At 37.8% G+C, this 21,123-nt stretch overlaps 1 long non-coding RNA gene across 1 annotated transcript; it reads left to right on the forward strand.

Moving 5' to 3' along the window:
• Positions 1-5,829: 5,829 nt before the first annotated feature.
• On the forward strand, positions 5,830-12,497 carry LOC142107140 (uncharacterized). Its single transcript, XR_012679884.1, has 2 exons — positions 5,830-8,502; positions 9,217-12,497. It is a non-coding gene; the product is annotated as an uncharacterized LOC142107140 (long non-coding RNA).
• Positions 12,498-21,123: the final 8,626 nt, after the last annotated feature.

Below are 21,123 nucleotides of genomic sequence, written 5' to 3' on the forward strand. Positions count from 1 at the left end.
ATCTCAGAGCTGGGAACATGAAATGGACAATATGCTGATCATTCGATAGATAGAAAACAACCCTGAAAATAGTCAGCACGGGGAATGGGAAAATAGGGCACTGCTTAGCAGAGTAAATAAAAACATAACAATAGACTTCTAGATCACCTGGTGACTGCTGGGTTTTATGTACCTCAATATGGGCAATATATTACCAATATATAATGGCACATACATCATGCCATACATATACAGATAATACATACATATAATGCCACAGGGTTATACATCAACCATCATAAGGGCACTCTAACCTCAAAACATTTCTCTCCTTAACTGACTTTTGCTCCTTGTGCAAAAATCACAGTCATTTCCTATCGTAATGTAGTAGGAGCAGCTGTGGGAGGGTTCAGGGGTGCTGGGGTAGAGTGGAGCGAGTCCCACCCTGATCTGTACGCTGGGTATAAATGGGACATTCTGTATCCAGACAGAGGAACTATACTGGCATCAGGCATTAGTGAGGCACATAGTGAAGTATAGATGATAGCAGTCTATTGTACCTGCTCAGCATTATGACGCACAGTGTCCTCAAAACGGAGACCATCCTTTTCCCTAATAATGATGCAAAACACATGCAAAATAGTGTGTAAGGGCACAAAATCATCTGGGTGAGGGTGTTGTGAATGTGCCAGTTGTGTGCCAATATTACATATATGTACTCCAAAACTAAGCGTAATTTACCTAAGCGGTAAATATTATACTCACACATATATATATATATTATATATATTATATATATATATATATATATATATATATATATATATATATATATATATATATATATATATATATATATATATATATATATATATATATATATATATATACACACACACACACACACTAAGGTGTTTAAGGTGTTTGCAGATTCCTAAATGTATCATCTGCAGCATGGGCGATTCCTCTTAGTAGATAGAGGTCTGTCATGTGAATTCTCACAAGAGCCATTGACCAAACGTGTAATGCTGAAAGATACTGAAATCAGCACATTTTCCATATGAGCCAACGTCGATATAAATAATAGAGTAGCTACATCCACAGCCATCAACAGTACAAGTGAGAAGTGCTTTTTATTTATCATTATAAAAGTTCTACAACACTTATGTGTTTCCACAGATTGCACCTGAGCAGTTGGAGAGGTTACAACATTTCCAGATACGATCAGCTATTTCATCCCATACGGACGTGACAAATGTTCCCCGGTCACTTACAAATGACCTTGTGTGTTTGTTAAGCGTCAGACTGATGGGAGATTTCCTCATCCTAAACTCAAGATGTGTGGGAGCACAGAAAGGTCCCACAGCCAGGAACAATTTTATTCCCCCCCAATATAAAAAACTGAGTTACAAAGATCATTATATTGAGGATATACACGAGTACATCTCTTTCCATGTCAGAAATACATAGCCACAAGCAGAAGGAGAGAGTCCAATATTACATTTTCCCCATCGAAGACATAAACTTCAACATCTACTGCCCCTTCCAGAAGTCATCTCAAGATCCGCTCATGAACAAAGTGAATAGATTGGTGTTATTAACGGTGTTTGCACTATAAATAATTCGTTCTCCAAATCCCATGCAATTGAAAGCCTTAGAGCTGTTGCGTCAAATTATTCCCGTTACGGAGAGACCCATGCAGCGGTGAAGGTGACCGGTAGAGTTATAAGCTACAAGCGAAAGCCATGAAGCTGAAAAATAGAGCAATTAGTGGGAGTCCCAAGGGAGGTACCCCCAAAATATATTTATAGAGCAGGGTTTATTTAAAGTGGAAACCCTCTACACACACACTGCAGATAGAGAGATTTAATATTTTAATAACATCTGCTGTCGGACGTTTAACGATTCTAAACGTAATTGAGTCATTCCCGCAACAGAATGATGGGAAAAAGTACAATTATAAAAGAGCAAGTTCTGTGCCCCACAAGAGCAACCCAGCCGTCAGTTGCATGATATAGTATGTTATATTTAGTATTTAACATCTATTGTTATCATGGATAGTTAGTATACGAAGGAAGAATTGTCCACAATACCTTTATTTAGGTAATAGATTAGTGTTTATGCTTCTCACTTACTAATTGGTTGGGTCTATTGTTGCTTCTAATAAATTCTTGGGTTTCAGTGGGAACCTAGGAAGCATGTTATACATTATACTTACATTGAGCAAATCAGTGAGCACAATCTGGGAAATAATAGGAGCTGCTGAGAATTCTCTCTCTGTTATATGGATCAATATTGTCGGCCCACGTGACATGGATTGGTATAGGAATCCGTAGTCATACATATATGTATAGGTGTGTTCATGGATGATTATTGTAGTCATATATATTATGAATTAGCATTTACATTATGAATGGTTTTATATATATGTGACATTTGTGTCATAGAAATAGTTTTGCCACATATCTCAATGTTTTATATTTAAATATATATATATATATATATATATATATATATATATATATATATATATATATATATATATATATACACACACACACAAGTTAACCCGTGCATGATACTCATGCACTCTAGTCAAATCAAGCTACTTAAGGTGTTAAAAAGGTTCTTGTCATGCATTTGGGCCTAGCCCAGGTCTCCTCAGGGGAAGAGCGTTACTTCCCGACGCAAGCGCCCTTTTTTAACGTGGTTTTGTCCACATGTCACCACCTCATAATTTTTCTCCATCACTTCATCCTTCATCTTCATCGCCACATCCTTCATCAAGCTACTTAAGGTGTTAAAAACTCCCCACTGTCACCCCCGGCAACCACCAACCACTCCCAACTGTCACTTCTCCTTCAAGAAATATATGTCAGTGTATAACTCTGCCCAGCAGGTGGCGCTGCAGCTTGTTTTTTTTTTTCCACACACGCCACTAGGCATTTATATAGTAGATATATATATATATATATATATATATATATATATATAAGTCATTTTATTTATTTATAGTGTTCTCTCTTTAACCTGTTATTTTATATGATTAATTTATTGCCATATACCAGTCCCACAATTTACTACATTGGAGATGAAAGAATCAGCATAAGAGTGCCAATGTCAACAAATTACGTGATTGATGGAATTCTCCCCGTGTGATAAGGCTTATGTTGTCATCAAAGTTTAATCAAGCCTAATTGGTCTTTTAAAACACGTGACCAGTTGTGGGATAACTAGAAGATGCCGTTGTATGGACGATTATCTTACCTCTGATGAAACCACCTGCAAAAGGGAAGGAGAAACGCGTCAGTACCGCCGACATGCTGACAGTAATATAGACACAGAGATCCACATTACAGTTCTGCTGGGGGTCTGTCCCTTCACTTGTGGAGGAGGTAAATCAGCTAAGTATTAATCAAGTCCTAATTTGGGAAAGATACCATTTATACCAACAGAATATCTACCATCAAGAGCATTAATGTATATGGACTAATTAACTCGCAATTGGGAGTTATATGGACATTGGTCATTCTCGGCAGGATATATGCAACTATTTGAAATCTTTACAAATGGCGATTAGTGAATTGTGAGCTTGATCTTGCAATGTCAACTACATTGAGCAATATGAAATTATTTTATTATTTTAAATAAAGATAACATATTTTTGTAGTAATATCTGTGGTCAGCGCTTATACATTTATTTACTGCTGGTATGTTACATGTAAAGCTTGACATACTATAGATATGTACATGTTATGCCACCACCCTACTGTTCATTATTAGTGTCTGTGCAGGGAACGGCGACATGAGAGAGGTGCTGTCAGTGAGGCGAAGAATTATTTACTTATTACACTTATAAACACTCCCTTGAGGGAATTAATTTTTTGATTACTTAAATTGAATTATTAAAAAGAATATGTCAATTGTGTGACACGGCTGGTTAAAAATATGACCACATGGGTTATTTAGTTTAAGTATCAGTTTAATGGATTTAAAAGTGATTTATACATTATTTATTTGGCCAGTGTTCAGGCAAACTTTTCTTGCAAGGAAAAAACACAGAGAAAAATCCCCCAGCACACTGCTATAACCAGCAAAGGAGCTGCTATTTCTGCCTGTACATAACAATGCAAAAGTCTCAGTTGCACACATTTGCAAACGTATGTTAAGCCATCCGCTTAAAGTTTTCTTATTTCAATATCAGATCTTTCCCTACATGCGGTAAGGAGGTCATTGATCATTTATTTTGTCAAAAATATCAATCCAAAATTTTGACAATAAAAAATGGTTTGAGGATTTGAATAAAAAAAAAAAAAAAAGAAATGTACCAAGTAGTACACACTTTTTGTTATAAAACCAAACATTTTTGGAGTTTATGGTTAAACAAAAAAATTGCAGATTCCTTTTTTTACCATTTGACATTATGGTATTAGTGCAATTTCTACACACAGATATAATTGTACAAGGTCAATATATCTATAGTTCTTTGCATTTATTTATAAGAAACAGAGAGTAACTTTCAGCTGCACACGAGAAGAAACGTATAATACATATAATTATATGGGCTCCACTGTCTTCTTTATATTCACCATTGAATGTGCTAGTTGGTGTAGTATCGTGTGAGAAACTAAAGTATTCTCTTAGTTAATGAAGAGCACTGCAGTCCTCTCATTTGTACTGCAATGCTCATCTGGGTCTTATTATAATGATACAAATAAAATATTAGCATTGTGTGGAGTTTACAAAATTAGATTAACCTATTATCTGTGGATAGATAGTTTTTTTAGGTGTCCATATTCATGTGACATTACACATACCGGGGTCCTTTCTTATCACAGAGACCCTATTCTCCAAGTAAGCGTTCTGGTGTGCTTAATGATACCAAGGACATAATGTCTGCAGACACTGTGTGTAGGAGATGAGGATACACAGGGAGGCTTGTTACACCGAGAACACAATCCTTTAACAATGGTCAGCTTTATGGGACAGCTCTTTGCAATGGCTCATTTAAAAGATCACTTGATTTACTCAAAGTATGTGAAATCTATTAGCTCATTTAAACACCTGATTTATCTCCCCTCCGGCCAGTCGCTTTATCACAGTTGTTAAATATGATTTTTTGTTAAGGCCTCATAAGGCCTTTGTTCAGCCATTTTATTGTAACTTGTATAGAAATATTATTTGCTAGAAGAGATTATTCATTTTTCTGTTAACTTGCAGTTTTGCAATATGTGAGCCTATGGCCTTGAAGTTGAACTAATAGGGAACACCTGAAGAATGTAACCAGTTATGAAAACAATAATGAGCTTCATATCCAGCTGGTAGTATGGGAACTGTATCCATGGTGTTGCACATAGCATATCTCCAACTCCCCTTGAGATAAGAAATAATAGGCTCATCTGTCCTTAGAAGGGGGAGAAAAGTAAACACCTCAAGAATACGTGAGAAAGTTAATCAGTAGCGCTTCTCATAAACTAGTGGTATAAACTATTGTATGCATATGACGTAGGATTCATTTATTCAGTAGCCTATAAAAACCTGTATCTTTGTATCAATAAACTAGAGAATATTCCTTGTATACAGAACTTGGTCTGTGTCAATTCTCTCCAGCTGATTGAAGCGCTTCCAGATATACTTGACACCACAGGCAGACTTGGGTCAGAATTCTAGATCTAACAACTTGGAGGTCGCCACAGAGATTCGCTGTCCAGCAGGCTACAAGACAGACAACGGAGGTTTCCCAGCACATTGAACCCCAACATCCGCGGTCAGTAGATTTCTACTCGTTGGTCTTCCTAGTCTGGGTCACCTCATGTCTGTCTGAGGCACCTGACACGCGAATTTGTGAGTCTCAAGTATCATCTGATTAATATAATACAGTATTAACCCAATTTGTTTACTGTAATTGTATTGTTGATTAGATTTTTGAAAGATGATTGAATTTTGAGTGCATGTGTTTGTACCTATGTATGATGTATAAAGCATAAAAGTCACATAAGACATTGATCAAAGAAGCATGTAATGGAATAGAGGGATTTAGAGAGTTATTGTTTTGAACATTGAGTGAACATTTTAGACACCATCCCCAGAGGTATATCAAAGAAGGGAGATTCTGTAATCTGCCCAAATTGTGTAAGAGAGATTTCCAAAAGACCTTCGTCCCAGATACTGTCAAAGAAGCTATTTAGCACGGACATCCAGTACAAGGAGTCCACAGAACGGGACGTCCAGTGCAAGGACAACCCACAGAAACTAGATAAGAGTCCCGATTTGGACTCAACAGAATACTGTCAATACAAGTAATATAGATAGTAAACAAATGACAGCAGCTCCCTCATAGATATGATGCACAAAGACTTAAGGAAATGGGGGAGTAGAAGGTCTGCAGGGAATTTTTCAAGAAAGCGGGGATAGCCAAAGATATGTGTGGATGGAGAAACAAAGGTGTTGCAAGTGGTAATGTGACAAGAACAAAGGGGTATTGAGATCAAACCCCAAGAGATTGTTTGAGGTGGCACAGGAAAGTTAAGAGATCTGAAAAGTCGAAATATATGTGGATATGCTAAATGCATCGGAAGCTGAATAATGAATCAAGTAGGTTGTATATTATAAATGTATGTTTGATCCTGTGCAGCTGAATAAGTGAAATGTGCCCCTCCCTTATTCTGTGTAAATGATTTCAGTGTGTTGAGATAAGAAGCACACTGTTTTTTGTTTTTTGACAATGTATGTAAAATTGAAAAAATGTGTCCGGAGTGCTGATTGATGATAACATGTTGAAGCTAACTTGTATTTAGTGTAATGCTGGGACTTGTAGTTCCACAGCAGTAGGCTGGAAGATGTCAGTTAAGTTTTCTTTCTCTGTATGTGAGTTTTGTCTCCGTCTTACTGCGTGTGAGAGAGATCCGTGATAATTCACATTGTTTGTTCTCTGTCTTAGTGCTCTATAAGGGAGATGTTTGATTTACTTTAAATCACAATGTTTGTCTGTCTTGTCCGTTTTTTACAAGAGACATGTTTCAAGGTTGAAAAAGTTGTACATTCATTGCTTAATGATAAGCTTTTAAAAAGATACAAAAGAAGTTTTAAAATGTTTGGTCCGATTGCACGGACAAGATTGTAAATAATGTACATTATCACTATAAGTACTAGTGTCAGAATAAAGCTGGCTGGGATCCAACAAGCCGTTTCTGTATTTGAACAAAATAATTTTGTTTCTGAAGTTCAGAAATATAGCTTTCTCTTTAATGAAGTTGAGAATTGTGGGAGTGAGCTTACATGCTGTTTTTATCTGTGTTAAAATGGCGCTGATGAATGTTCTCAGAAATCAGGAGGGTTTGTTATGCCTTTAAAGAAATGTTACGAGATAAAATGTCGTCTGTGAGCGAGACTTAAGTGAATATATTTTTACTTTGAACACGAAAATCACAGAATCTAGAAATATGTGTGAATATTTGGTCACGGGAGAGAGATTTTGTTGAGAAAATGTTGAATGATTTACAGACACAATGTATTGTGTCTAACGAGAGTACTCTGATTTATGAGACAGTGCTGCTTTTAAAATGGTTGAATACTTGGAACCAAGATTCCAGATTGAATGTTTCTAAACCCGGAAATTTAATTAGTGTCATTTAAAAGGGCTGTACTAAGAGATGATAAGAAAGGAGTGGCTTTGAACACTCGCCCAGGTCTCGTCACTTTGACATTCTCTATTTGTGAAATTAGGGACTGCCCCTTTGAGGAAATCATGGCATGGAACGCTTAGCGTCACAGTTAAGCTTTTAGCAGCTGTTCACTGGTTACCTGATAACAGTATACACACATGTTACAGTTACAGTAATTCCTAGTAAATAAATGTTAATCTCTATGCAAAAGTTTTTTTTATTCACAGGTCTCCAGCTGCAAAGACCCATTAGGCAATCCAGATTGCATTGATTTAACTTCCAATGCACCATCTTTGCACCACAACAAACATAAGTATAAACTAATGAAGGATTTAAATAACGTAAACTCTTCTGAGTAATGATTACCTTGTTTTGGAAAGAGATATTAGAGTTTATGTGCTATTCGCATAGCAAATGCATGAACTAGGTGGTTTTTCTGTATGTGCAGAAAGCAAAAGGTTTTTATTTGTATCCTCATTACAGTTTTGAGTAAATCAGTGTTTGTAAAGACATTTACTGCCCTTATTTACTGTGCTATAATTGTCATATACTGTAAATAATTCTTTTTATTGTGGGTATGGTAATGCATTGATGGGAATTCTATATTTTTACAGAAATGAAAAAGATTTAAGACTTTAAGAGCAATTGTATGTGCTCCTGCATTAGCACTTCTGGATCATAGCAAGCCATTTATACTCTCCTCTGAGCAGAACCAAATGTTTAACCAATTTTAAGCTGAAATAACTTCAGCGCCAGCACTGGCTTTGCCAGATTATGACAAGCCTTTCACATTATTTTGTTATGAAGTCAGTGCACATGTACAAGGAGTACTGACACAAATACATGGTCGCAAGCTAAGGTCACTTGCATACTACTCTGCTTTAGTGCTTGAAAAGAGTATAGATATTGTGCTAGGACACCCAGTTACCTTAACGGTATCGTACGTTGTGACAGAAACCAAGCACAAGCAAAACATTTGTTACCGGCCAGATTTACTAAGTATGAAGATATACAGCACAAAGGACATTCCCTCCTATTGTGAAATGAGTGACATATAACACTTGCCGAGCGCACTGTGTATTTTCTTCCTCCCTTTCCTTTTTTATTAGAAGACAAAAAAAAAAAAAAAGGAAGCACAAGAGGCCCCAGAGCCTCTCATGTTCACAGATATATGTTAAGACCTTCAGACAAGGGGAATCTGAGTAAACTGTATTTTAAGTTTTTTAAAGGTCCAAGGGAGACCAGAGAGGGGAGTTCATTGATATTAGCAGGAGGAATATAGATTGCACGTTATTTTCCTTTGCTGTGCGCTGTAGATGTGTACTAGACTAGAAAGGAAAGCCAAGTTTGGAAGAACCAGACTCAGGCCCATAGTAATGTATAGATCATTATACATAATTAGAAAATTCTAATATGAAAGTTTAACCCAACCAAATAAAGAAAAGAGCAACCCATGACTACAGGGGTTTACACCCAATGCAGGAATGTGTTTGTGAGTATTGTGGCCCAACACATTATTATATACACTAATAGAACTGATGATGTGGCTTATTAACAGGTTATTTAAGCTAAGTGTTTCTCTTCCAGAAGAATTAAAGTTACCACATCTGTCTTAACCGTTGTACTGTACACTCCATCTAATGAGTGTAAACTTTGTGGAACTCAGAAACCAAGAACCTTTTCCTTGGATTCCACATGCTCCTTACTGAAGCCTATCCTAATGAAGTAGCACTGCTTACTCCCAGTAACGTTACACTTAAGCAGTGCACAATGTTGAATCCTGCTGCCTTATTGCAGCAAGTTTCAAAAGATGGGAGAAGTACCTGTATATATTGGGGTTACCCTAGGGATTTGGGGGAATTCCATTCCAGCTTGAACAGAAAGAAAGGAAAAAAAAAATGCAAACAAAATTTTTCTGAACATGATTGCATAGAACTAATGAAACAAGAATCTCTGGTTTTATCTCACATTAAAGATAAACCATTACCAGATGCAGACATCACTCTTTTTGTAGATGGTTCACACTATCACATAGATCCTGTCCCGTATACAGGGTGTGCTGTAACCACACACACAGAAATAGTGATTCAACAAACTCTACCGAGTCACATGTCAGCACAAGAAGCTGAACTAAAGGCCCTGACACTTGCATGCATATATGCAAAAGGACAAAGAGTAAATATTTACACTGATTCAAGTTATGCATTTGTAATTGCGCATGATTATGGCCCTGTATGGAAAAGTAGGGACCTTATGGGTTCAGCAAGCAAACCAGTCAATATGATGAACATACCAGGGCACTGTTCACTGCATTCCAGCTGTCCTCCAAACAGTGATGAAGGTGAAGACACACACAGAGATACTACCCCCGAAGCTAAGTGAAATAGACCAGGCCGCACGAGAAGCCGCCATAGCCCCAGTACCCCAAGGGGAGTCTATTTACATGGTGACCCCCTGACCCCTGTTTGACCAGAGCACACTCCAACTTATGGAAAGACAAGCAACAGAAAATAAGAAAAAGACTTGGGCAATACATGGAGCACTAGAAGTGCAAGGAGTGGTGTAAAGGTCAGCGATTGTGTCTGCCAAAAGTAGTTTATACCATTATGGCCAATATAGCACACGAGAAAGTGCATCTGGGAAAAGATGCTATGGTTGTACTCACTAGCAGCTTATGGATAGTACCAGGGTTCGCCCAAGCAGCACAGTCGTTAGTGGCAGAATGCCTAGTCTGTGCACAAAGTAACCCGAGTAAGTCTGTCCTATGGAAAAGCACACCCCAGACATAATATCCCTATAAGAGGATACAGATAGACTTTATAACTTCCCAAATGCTCGGGCTTTGAGAATGTGCTTGTCTGTGTCAACTTCTTTAGTCACTGGCTGGAGACATGGCTGTATAGAAAAGCAAATGCTAAAGCATTATCCAAGAAAATTGCGAATGAGGTAATCTGATGATATGGTGTACCAGAGGTCATTGTAAGTGACAGAGGGATACACTTTACGGGGCAAGGATTCCAGAAACTATCACACCCCCTACAGATCCCAAAGTTCAGGATGTATGGAGCGCCTTAATGGTACACTGAAATTGAAAATGCAGAAAATAATGGCTGAAACAGGTCTGCCATGGATCTCATGTTTACCTGCACTCAGAAAAAAATACTGCTAGGAAAGACACAGGTTTAACACCATATGAGATATTGTTTGGCACAGCAAACAGAACAGGCTGTTATTTTCCATAGCAACTACACCATGTATATAGTGATTTGTTGAATTATGTTGCCTTATTATAGAAACAACTAACTGAAATACATGGTCAAATATTCTCCTCCATTGCAAACCCTAATTTTGATACAGGTACCCATAAACTGCACCCTGGGGGGCTGGGTGGTCGTGAGAAAGCACATCAGGAGAAGTCTTGAACCCAGATACAAGGGTCCTTATCAAGTCCTGTTGACGACTCCCATGGCAGTGAAAGTACAGGAAAGAGACACCTGGATTCACGCATAACACTGCAAAGTCTTCAAATCAGGGGAGTCTTGTTCTGATAAATAGAAATGACTGTCTCATTGTATTGATATGTCTTGCCAGAATAATTGTGACTGAAGTAGGGATTAAGGCCTCCCTAACCCAGTATGAAACAGACAGTTAAGTGACATATTGCCTATGCCACTGTGAGAAACATATGGGAAGGAGTGCTCAACAATTTGCACTCATAGTAGAGTAAACTCTGAAAATGTCTTTGTGCAGATGCATAACCTCATTGGTAAAGTTGTCAGTAATGATTCATGTTGGATATTGGAAATATTGGCATTAGTAGCAAATGGTTTTGCAATCCTGTTGATCGTATAGGTGATAATGAAACTAAATATATGGCTGATTAAGAAGTTACTGACACTTGATTGTTGTCTCTCCAAAAAGGGAACCACTGAAAATCCCGAACCTCTGATGATCACAGAAATTACTTCTGAAACCTGACCAGACTATGAGTGTCATGAATTATTTGGACTAGCAAAGCCAAAGAACTGCAGAGTTTGCAACAAGAAACTACTAAAGATTGAACAAAGGACATGCAAGGCCTGCAGAACTACTATAGACTCATTAACTACCTACTAAGAAACCATCTTCTAAGAAACCATCTTTTCTAGACATGGACATTTGCCAAAATGCATCTCCTCATAAATCAAGTTAGGACAGGGAGGATCACAGGCTTATTAGTGGGGGATGAGTTGACAGATTCCTAAGGGGACCAACTCTATGCATGTGGCCTCCTACATGTGTATAAGTACCTGCTTATTAAGAATGTGGTTCTATAGATAGGATTAGGTAGGTAGGAGGAGAAAGGGTCGAAAATTGAATAAAAGATGGGAAATGTTAAATATGATTTTTTGTTAAGGCCTCATAAGGCCTTTGTTCAGCCATTTTATTGTAACTTGTATAGAAATATTATTTGCTAGAAGAGATTATTCATTTTTCTGTTAACTTGCAGTTTTGCAATATGTGAGCCTATGGCCTTGAAGTTGAACTAATAGGGAACACCTGAAGAATGTAACCAGTTATGAAAACAATAATGAGCTTCATATCCAGCTGGTAGTATGGGAACTGTATCCATGGTGTTGCACATAGCATATCTCCAACTCCCCTTGAGATAAGAAATAATAGGCTCATCTGTCCTTAGAAGGGGGAGAAAAGTAAACACCTCAAGAATACGTGAGAAAGTTAATCAGTAGCGCTTCTCATAAACTAGTGGTATAAACTATTGTATGCATATGACGTAGGATTCATTTATTCAGTAGCCTATAAAAACCTGTATCTTTGTATCAATAAACTAGAGAATATTCCTTGTATACAGAACTTGGTCTGTGTCAATTCTCTCCAGCTGATTGAAGCGCTTCCAGATATACTTGACACCACAGGCAGACTTGGGTCAGAATTCTAGATCTAACACAGTTAAGGGAATGCGTCGCTTTGACGGCTCCAGAGCGCCACAGCCTCCGTCCTACCGCTCGGCAAATACAAAACTGCAGAGGGCAAAGGCTAAGAAACTATTATCTCACACAGATCTGGAGAACTGAATCCCGCTTTCCTCTCCAAGCCTGCAAGTTTCTCCACTACAGTAAAGATAACAAGAAAAACACCTTAGAAACCAAAGTGATAGAGTTTGCTTTCATCCTATTTTAGGAACTTGACAAATAAATTAGGGGCAAGCACACTGTAGGGGGAGCACTGTGTAAAACTAAACTAGAATCATAATCAAGCATTGAAACATAACCTAAGAGTATTAGTCTGCAGAGCGTAACATATTGATTTCATGGAGTGATGCTAGTGCCCTGATGCGTCTCACCTTCACTGGCTCTTAGGTATTTCAAAATATGCAATACGAATGTGGCTACAAACAGATTGGTTTGGTAAATGATGGTACTAAAGTAGATGTACGGGTTGCATGGCAACATGAAGTCTAAAGACTGTTTGTGAGATGATCCACTTAGTTGTACACATTTAAAAAACTGACACTTTGGTGCTCAGCCAGTATCTCATGTATACAATCGCCTTTATTGTATACTTTTTAATTATAATTTCATATATGCAATGCTGCTGCTCAACAAATATTCAGTTATTAAGCCGAGAAAATAAAAAAGGATAGCGAGAATTGCACCCATTACACAAAATATTAGCAATTGTACTGTGCAACATTGAAAACTAAGGACATTTCTACAGGTATATAGCTGAAATATGGAATGCTTGGTAGCTATAATGTAGCAATCTATGATTTATATGCTGGATGTGTGAACTTGTTATATAAAAATCTCCTGACAGATGCGTTAGTATTGTTATGTGACATGGACAGAGTTTTCGCCGTGAGAATTATTACAGATTAAAACGTTTTCAGTCATTTACTAAGTCTACAAACCAGCTCCAAAGTATTTCCAAGAACTATTTCGTAGTAATTCTGCTGAGCCCCACACTGGAACCTCTGGAGACAAACGCAACATGAGCTGCCACTGAATACTTGCTAATTAAACCCGGGGGCTTGTAAACCTCTGGATTTAATCTCTTATACAATGTGTTAGTGTATATAATGATCAACAAGTCATTTTCTCAGCAATGAAATGAACACATAATAAGAAATAATGAGCGGCATCAGCGAAGTATCTCTCATACGACAATCTGTTTCCTCCTCTACGCTCCATCATTATGTGCCCTGTACTAACTCGGTCTCCGTTTCGACGTACCTTTATAACAAGTGCGTTGGAAATATATCATCATTATGCATCTAAAACAAAAACAAAAACAAAAACAAGAAATCACTGCTAGCGCCTACGTTTTGGCAGTCAGTTGCTGTCCATGGATGCACATCTGTCTGGGCTACTTAAAATATCCTGCTGGCTCCCGAAATATACATTATTCTATTCTATAATACATACTCATAAACAGAAAGGAACAGTACTGCATATTTTTGCTCTTTCTGGTAGATCTTTCAAGATGTCTTAATTTTCAGCAGGTTACTGTCACAGACCTCTCTTCCTCTAGGTCACACTCAAACAGCCTCCGTCTACCATGTTTGTCAATAGTCTCAAAAGAAAAAGACATTTCTGTCCTCCACCAAATCCATATGTTGAGCTTATCAAATATGACAGCAAATTCTTCTTTAAAAAGTTATGATCACTGGGACGAGGTAATATTGTTGGTTCAACAGGTTACCTCAATTAACGTACCTAAGAATCCACTTTCGATTCTTCTATGCCAACCCATTAAGGGAATTACCAAGACATCGGATAAGCTTATTCGACACATATATAATGCAGCCAAGCTGCAAATAGCTAGTGAATGGAAGAAGGCCTCACAACCTTCTAGAGTGGGTGTTATGAATAGAACTTGGCACACGGCATCCATGGAATATATAACTAGTCTTCTCCACGACACAGTTCCCACATTTCACAAAGTGTGGGATCCTTGGTATAGTTTTAATAATAGTTCTATGCCAGGCCTCTCGTAAGCCTTAGATGCTCTTCGTTTCCTTTCTTTTTCCAACCTCTATAACTTCTTTTTGTGTTCCTTCTGTTCACCTTTCCCCCTCCTTTTATCATCACACTTGTGGTGAGTTTTCAGACGAGGCTATGCACCCAACCTGGTCTGTCCCTTTCCCTTCCCTCCTTCCCCTTCTTCCACCCCAAAAAATAAAAAATTCTGGCAGATTGTTATATACGCTAAATACGTACAACAGTGCAGGATGCACCTCTGGATTTGGGAAGACTCTCTACCTCAATATTCATTTTGTAGTTCTTTATCCCCCAGGTGGAATGTACTGGGATATGAAAAATATATCTATATGTTTATTGATGTTTTTATATATTTTTTATTTTCCTTATTTGAGCCTTTACATTTTGTAATCCCGGTACTTGGATAATATGTTTGTCACGCAATGTTGTACTTTATACTCATCTGCTGTTATAAATAAAAAGTTTAAATAAATAAAGAATAGCTTGTGAGTTGCAACAGAAAAAAACAAAAACAAAGTTATGATCACTGTCGTGCAAGAGGGCAACCAAAAAATTTAGAGAATGACCGATTTGTAAACAGGACTGTAACATTTGAAATAGGCAAATCATGATTAACATACAGTTCATTTTGTTTTTTGCAACACTGCTGGAGCCAGAGCTGGGCTAAATGATCCCATTTATTCATAAGCTATTTGTTATAGGTCAGATAAGTGATAGGCAACCCATTGCTTTCCATCTGTGAAACTACAAGTCCCCCAGTCATATCACATGGGTATCATTAAGTCAATCCAAGGAGCAGCAGCCCACCTGAAATAACCAACAATATACATATAGTTTAAAACACGGGAATCTGAAAGAGCTGTAATATTGCTACACTAGGTAATGCTTTGAAAAAGATACTACTTCACAATGACCTCTATGCATGTAGTGGTGGGCAACGGGTGGCTGACCACCGCCTGCGGACCTCCACCATACACGGAGACACACCAGAGCTACTTATCCCAGCCAATGACTGCTCTGTCAGCGTCTGGACAAGTCCCCTCAGCTGCCGATTAGACAGCGCCAGGACCAACCCCCTGACTTCTCATTGATTCCCGGGCCAAACACTTAGGTTGCGTTAAGAAATGTATTTGAACGCTGTATGAACTACAATGTGAAGAACCCAGCAGAAATAGCCAGTGCAGTAAGACCTTTTATCCTGTTCCCCTGACAGTCGCTGTGCAGTGTCAGTGGAGACCCCACTGGATGACAAATATAGGTGGGGGCTTTGTGCTTCATGTGAGAAGGATCTGTGCATAGGAGGAGTTCCTGGGTAGGTCCTATAACCAAGTGTAACGCTGTGCAAATCAAGATTTTACTTGGTACAGTTAAAAATGTGTTGAATAGAGTACACTTGATTATGGGCATTTTATGACAACATGTGGGCTGTTTTATAGCAAGTGGCAGATCTGAGTGGCATGTGAGGAAATTTTGAGCAGGTGCTGAAGCTGCTTTGGGTCTTTTTTCTTATTATTATTATTGATATTAAAGGCAAAATATGACCCTTTTGGAGGTTGGAGGGCCACATATAGGGCCCTTGTAATATATCAGGTTGCCTATCCCTGTCCTACACGAACACCGTAAGATTTCACCCCCTCCCCCCGACATTACCATGTTGACAAGAGGCGGCCGAAGAGGCACAATAAGCGATGTGTTGAGCTGGGTACACACTACTCTCCCAGAATCATGTTTTATCGTACCAAAGCACATCATATTATTTTATTTGGTTTTATAAACTTCCTAAAAATCACAAATCATCGATGGAACGATGTCGGGCAAATGTGGCAGTGTGTACCCACTCACGACCAGCAGTGTAGGCAGATATCAGTACAGTGTACAGAGTCACAATCTTTTCCGCAGATGGTTATGGGAGATGAAAGTTACAGATCTGATGGTAAATTGTGTAGGTGTGTACACAGGAATCAGCAGGATCATCAGGACTTTTAGTCGTTAGTAAAATCTTTACATAAATCATATCTGCAGTAATTTCCTCTACTGTGTACCCAGCTTTAGTGTTCTAGCGCTGCCCAATGCACACCTGTGTTAGGAATGGATTGAGCGTGATTTACTATTGAAGCATTGTAGATATTGGGTGATGCAGCGCCAATGGGTCTAAGTACTCCCAAACTGAAGGGGCTCTGTCATGGTTAGCTAGGGGTTGAGGGGCTTAGTCACACTTTGCGAGTGAATATACCCTTTAAACACTAACTTTGCAGTATATTGTGCATGGTCTGATGAAAAACAAACATATTCTCCGCTGTTGCTACAGAAAGAAAGACGACTAACTTCAATGTGCCCAGGACCTAGATGAGTGGAATTGAATTGAGCTTTATGCGCTCATGAAACAACTAAGAAACAGGTTAGTGAAAGACACAAACAAGCAATTTAATTACAATGAAACCTACACTCTGTGTTTCAAATTAACTGAGAACCAGACTTTCTGGTGGAAGTTTTGTCTGTCAGTTCTCACAGTACGGAAATTGTCTTCTAGCTAAAATGTATATTATCAATTGAAGAACTGCAAGAAAAGAAAGGATGTAATTATAGTCTGTCGTGCTGTCCCCATAGTGCTAATTATTTTGCAGATAATTGTATGTACATGTAGATGTTCCGCTACCAGAGTTGAATGGTACATCGCCTATTTAGCATCTGCTAAAAAATTCACATTCAACTCTGCATGGTTTCAATTTTCTTTCCGCCATTTAAATTGGACATTAACCATGCAAGTCTGTACTTCCAGACACCATTCTCAAAGCGCCTTATAGCTCATTTCATCCAGCTGTACTCGGATCTTTCTTCTACGTATACATTGTGCAATGTCGGAAAAATTAGATGCATGTTCCAAATAAAGTAAATGCAGCAAATGAGACAAGATACTTATGATGAGTACAACACACAGATGCTAAAAGTATTGCAAATGTATCATGTTTATTATACAGTTATATTAAATGTAACTGAATTGATATATTTAGTTGTATTTCTTATATTCAGTATTTTGCTGCGATTCTCCCCCTCCTCAGTAGTTTGGTTTCCCTGGTGGCCAGAGGAATAATTGTTGTCTAAGAAGAGTTTTTGTGAGTGACAAGAAGCTTTGAAAGGTAGCACTATCAAAACAAAACATGCATGTATTTCCAATTACAGCATGCTAATATATATATATATATATATATATATATATATATATATATATATATATATACACACAGTATATATTTCATTGTTGGGTGCAATAGAGATGTCTGTTTTCAGGCATGACACAGGGAAAAATAAACAAACAAAATAGAGAACTTACAAAGTCAACACGTAGAACAGTTTCTAATAGTACAAATTTGAAAATAAAGTAAATCTGAAGAGGCAGGGCCCGGTAGGTGTTGCACTTCCAGGGTGCCCCGCAAGAACCAATACCCCTCTCCCCAATCAGGTAAGATTGTCGGGTGCCCTCTCCGCAGAGCAGGCACATTGGAATAATCACAGATGTATAGTGAATAGTGACATCCCTTCTATATATATATATATATATATATATATATATATATATATATATATATATATATATATATATATATATACACACACACACTTGTCACACCTTCCATTACACATTCTGAAATACTGCTGCGTTGAAAATACTTTGCAATGTTGCTGTTTTGCAAGTCTAATATTGCAGGTCTGCTCCCCAGTAACTGAATTGTCAGTGAAGGAATAAATGCAGACACTTCTTGTGTATTCTTTTCCCCGGACATCTGCATCCGGCACCGAAATCACTTGGCAAATTTAGCTTTGACAAATGACCATTGAAAAATAAATATAGCCTAAATTCAGATATCATTAAAGTGCAAACACACACAATTACTACAGGTAGGAATGTCAGGTTTTGTATTATTTACAAAGTTATCAATTTTAAAGAGGGCCACAACATTATTTATAAATAAATCACAACTGTATTCTGCTTTACAATCTCTTTGAATATGTTGTTTTAACTTGATCTGAGTTTTTATTTGTGAATGACATTTGCATGGAATAATGGAAAGAAAAGTAACTGGGGAAATAGAATTTTAAAACAGAATGGAAAAACAAATAGACAAAAGGACAAAAGATGCCAAACAATTAAATATTCATAACTGACATTTCAGCGGGTAGCAAAAATAAATGACTTATTTCAGCAGCAATATAATTATTTTATTTAAATTAAATTGCCTTGAATAGAATGAATATCTTCAGGCCCCCAGAGAGTAAGTCACGTTTCCCCTACAATATCAGAGCTATATTCATTTGCTCCTATGATACATAATTAAATTTTTCACAACTTGTGTGGAGGAAACATTTCTAAAATATCTAGTTAAGACATATGGATTCCCTCGTACTGACAGCCAGGAAAAATTTTGGAAAAAAATGGGGAGACTTACAGCTACCAACAAGTAGCTGCAGTTCGAAACAGAGCAAGTAAATTGTGTCAGTTCACATTACCGGACATTGGGGCTTACTTAAAGCATTGCCAATAATTTAGTGTCAATCTTCCTCTTTTATGCAACAGTTTTTTATGTTAGGATCTATTTGTCTAGGACAGTTAGCAAGAAGCCAAATGAAGAGTACCTCTTGGTAACTGTAACCAAACACTAATTGAGGTTAAGGGAGTTGACTGAATTTCAGGGGGAATGAAGTTCTATTAGAAAAAAAATATTTCCCAACATTCCAGAGGGAAAGGATCTGGTAAAATTGCCCCCACTCCCAATCAGTCCAGACCATGGCTTGATGTGCCCAAATCATATCATCACACAAAGTATGCTCAGACATCCCTAATGCATTATCTTCAGAGGTTCCCAGCACATTGTAATCAGGTTTGCCCATCCCAAAATTAGAGGGAGGTCCTCCTGATCTCCTAAGAGTCAATTCTACCAGAGAGTACTTACCTGCTGTAAGGTGGGTGGTGGCATAAGAGAAATGGCATCAGCAAGCTGCTAGATTATGTGAAACTGATCTTCAACCAACCCCTTCCACCCACGCGTTTTGCCCAGAGCTGCAAGAGGACTGGAGAAACCCCAAGAAGAACAGGTAGCATACCTGGGGCTCTGGCTTGAGAGAGGGGCAAATTTGTCAAATAGTTTCCATAGGTGGTAGTGCAGCTTTAAGGGTAGTGGCAAGTGACACACCCTCAGTGGCCAGTGTATAACACCCAGAGGAGCCCAGAAACTATATGTTCCTTCTGCCGGAAGACAGCAGACAGTAGAAATGCCGGTAGTGTGGCACTACCCCTCTAGTGTCATCCTAGCTGTCATCCCAGCTAATCCAGTTTTTAATTGCAGAGCATGTCTCAAACAGAAATATCAAAAAGCAAAGTAATAGATACTGAAAACTCTTCTTTAGAGGATCGAGCCAGATAAAATCCCTGTTCCAATACACTTGGGGGTATATTTACTAAACTGCAGGTTTGAAAAAGTGGAGATGTTGCCTATAGCAACCAATCAGATTCTTGCTGTTATTTTGTACAATGCACTAAATAAGTGAAAGCTAAAATCTTATTGGTTGCTATAGGCAACATCTCCACTTTTCCAAACCCACAGTTTAGTAAATCTAGCCCTTGATCTTGATCGTAGCGCCTGGCCCCACAACCTGCCTCATCGTGTTCGTAGTCACTTCTACTATGCACATAGTATACACTTATATGTGACACTAATAAGAGGGGAAATGTTGGCTCAATACAGTCATACAGATAAGGAAAAACACATCAGTTAATATATAAAATAAGCTTCTATAAATAATATAATAAATAATAACAAACAAAAACAAAAATAGCAGTGGAAAAAGAATCTCAAAACTTTTTGTTTTGTTTTTTGCCTTGAGTTTTGTGCAAGCTTAAGGCCTGTGTTCCCACTGCCAGGTCCAACAAATACCCAATATACAGCCATAACAGGGCAAGCACTAGTCAGATGTTATATTCATTAACAGTTTTTGAAGAGGAGGAAAACTAAGATATAATTTAAATCCCTGGTATCGCGTTTTGCCCCATAGGACCAGACCAATTTCACTAATCACTTTTACTAGGAAATGTTTTTTTTGTAATCTATCCAAGCACATATAATTTTCTTTTGCTTTAGGGTTTCTTTAGGACACATTTTGTACTTTCTTTTGGTATTAAATCGCTGTTAATATACTTTTATCTAATGTGGGTATTACAGGAAAATGTTACAAAAAATAAGGAAAAACAAAAACTCACAAAGCCGTGGTTTTGCCCCTGAACCGAACAAATATATTGCCTGATACATGTACTTTACTACAATTACTAAGCTCATAAATAAGTGTTACAATTAATGCTTTTGTTTAGTTTTGTTATACATTTATATACTGGCATCAAAATACATGCTCTAACAAGTGTGTTTTTACATGCTAGTAAAAGCACATAAACGGGTCCTAGCATTGATTCCAAAGACCATGTACTTGCA

This window comes from Mixophyes fleayi, chromosome 11, assembly GCF_038048845.1.
Source record: "Mixophyes fleayi isolate aMixFle1 chromosome 11, aMixFle1.hap1, whole genome shotgun sequence".
Lineage (NCBI taxonomy): Eukaryota > Metazoa > Chordata > Amphibia > Anura > Limnodynastidae > Mixophyes > Mixophyes fleayi.